The following is a 2,203-nucleotide window of genomic DNA, read 5'->3' as shown; positions in this document are numbered from 1 at the left end:
CTCATGGACAGGCACACAAAATTCATTATAATAAGGTATTTCATGCTGAGGAATCTTCACTTATCTTTGTGTGAAGTTTTTCTGTGTCCATTCAATGCTGCTATTATGTAAGAGACTGTAATACAAAACCAACAACCTTGCTGAAAGTAGACTGTATTTTAAACTGACTGGGGTTTTGATAAATGTTGGCTAGTGGGGGCTTTGGCTGGCAATCACAAAACTAGGGGTTCTGGGTCTCATATGATCCTAATTCCCAAAATGTAATGTGGTTCAGAGAAATGATTCTGTTTTTGGTGAGTCCTAGCTGGCTCATTTTAGTCATGAATGAAATGCTAATTTTTGCATCTATATTTCACACTTCCAAATAGCTCAGTCCTGGAATTCAAAGGGGTTTACTGCAAATAACATGTCAATTTGAAGCAGAAACCTCCAGAGCTATGGCTAAGCAAGCTTACAGAAAGAAATTATTTTTGGATACTTTAGCCAGTTGTCTTGAGAATGCAAGATATGGTCCTCCTGACTGATACACAAATTATATACATATAAATCACATTACTCTGTGCTTGTAAAGGGCTGTGGAAATGTGTGGCACTAGACAGCTTATTTTTTTATAATAATAAAAACTGCTCTCCCTCAGCACACAGGCTCAGAATTTTAACTACATTCCTTTAAGATACTAGGCAAATACTCTGTCATTGAGCCATACCCCCTCTACTGAGCAAAAAGGAAAGCTGAAAAGGCCTCTCGGCAGCAATAACTGACTCACTGACGTTAAGTAATTTTTGCAGTAGAAACTATAGATTTAGTTTTTTTCTTTTGCCCAATACGTGCAAAAATTATGCTTTACTCTCAGTAGGATTAAGAATAAGAATTCACAAAAATCTTTCGAGGGGGCACCCGGATTTGAACCAGGGACCTCTTGATCTGCAGTCAAATGCTCTACCACTGAGCTATACCCCCGGCGTTGAGCTTGTAGTCTCTAAAAGGCTTTTTGAGAAAGATAAGATTGGAGTCAACAATCTGGACATTAGAAAAAGGGGGTGTGTGTGTGTACTGAGTGTGTTAGTCGTGCGCTGTCAGAAGAGAGTTGTATGTGAATATTAAGCGTGTGAGTCTTTCATCATGAGAAGGGAGATGTTTGTGTGAGAAGCTCTGTGTTCAGTGTGGGGTGTGTGTTTGGATGGGGAATGAGGTGTGAGTGTGACTATATGGAGATCTGTGTGTTTCTATGTAGAGGTGGGGGTATGAGTGTGACTATGGGGGGCTCGTGTGAATAGAAGTGTGGTGGGATGAGTGTGTCCAATGCGTATGAGTATGACTGTGTGATGTATCTCTGTGTGTGGAGATGTGTGGTGTGTATGAGTATGTCTCTGTGGGGATGTGTATGTGTGTCTGTGTGGAGAAGTGTGGTGGGGTGTGTATATAAGTGTGGCAGTGGTGTGCATGTGAGTGTGACAGTGTGGAGATGTATGGTGTGTGCATGAGTGTGTCTGTGTGGAGTTGTGTGGTGGGGGTGTGTATGAATGTGTCTGTGGAGATGTGTGGTGGGGATGTGTATTTGAGTGTGACAGCAAGGAGGTGTGTGAGTGAGTGTGCCCGGTTTCTAAGCGGGGGCTGAGTGGACTCGGCCAGGGTGTGTGTATGAGTGTAGCAGTGTGTGTGGGTGTATATGAGTGTGGAGGTGGGTGGGTGAGTGTGCCCAGTGTCTACGCGGGGGCTGAGTGGACTCGGCCAGGGTTTGTGTGTGTGTGTATGAATGTAGGAGTGTGTGTGGGTGTATATGAGTGTGGAGGTGGGTGGGTGAGTGTGCCTGGTGTCTATGTGGGGGCTGAGTAGACTCGGCCAGGGTGTGTGTGTGTGTGTGTGTGTGTGTGTATGAGTGTAGCAGTGTGTGTGGGTGTATATGAGTGTGGAGGTGCACATCCCCCTCCCTCCTCCCCCAATCCCCCTTCGCCTACATTCACCCCACCCCCAAAAAGCCCAGCACCCCCCCAAGATCACCCCCTGCCTCTCACGACACCCCAAGACCGACAGCCCCCAGCGGCAGGGACCCCACCAGGGGACGTGGCCCCCCCGGGCCAGCCGCTTGGCTCCTCACCTCTGTCACGGCATTCACCTTTCTCGGTGGGTATAACGATCTTGCCGCCAGCGGCGCAAGTGGGGTTCAATTGGCGGGGCTACAGTCCGTCCCTCGCTCCCCGAG

At 47.1% G+C, this 2,203-nt stretch overlaps 1 non-coding gene across 1 annotated transcript; it reads right to left on the bottom strand.

Annotated features, from left to right (window-relative positions):
- Positions 1-888: 888 nt before the first annotated feature.
- On the bottom strand, positions 889-960 carry TRNAC-GCA (transfer RNA cysteine (anticodon GCA)). The gene has a single exon. It is a non-coding gene; the product is annotated as a tRNA-Cys (tRNA).
- Between the last annotated feature and the right edge of the window lie 1,243 nt (positions 961-2,203).

The sequence above is a fragment of the Chelonoidis abingdonii genome, chromosome 21 (genome assembly GCF_003597395.2).
Source record: "Chelonoidis abingdonii isolate Lonesome George chromosome 21, CheloAbing_2.0, whole genome shotgun sequence".
Lineage (NCBI taxonomy): Eukaryota > Metazoa > Chordata > Testudines > Testudinidae > Chelonoidis > Chelonoidis abingdonii.
This window is presented reverse-complemented; position numbering and strand designations above follow the sequence as displayed.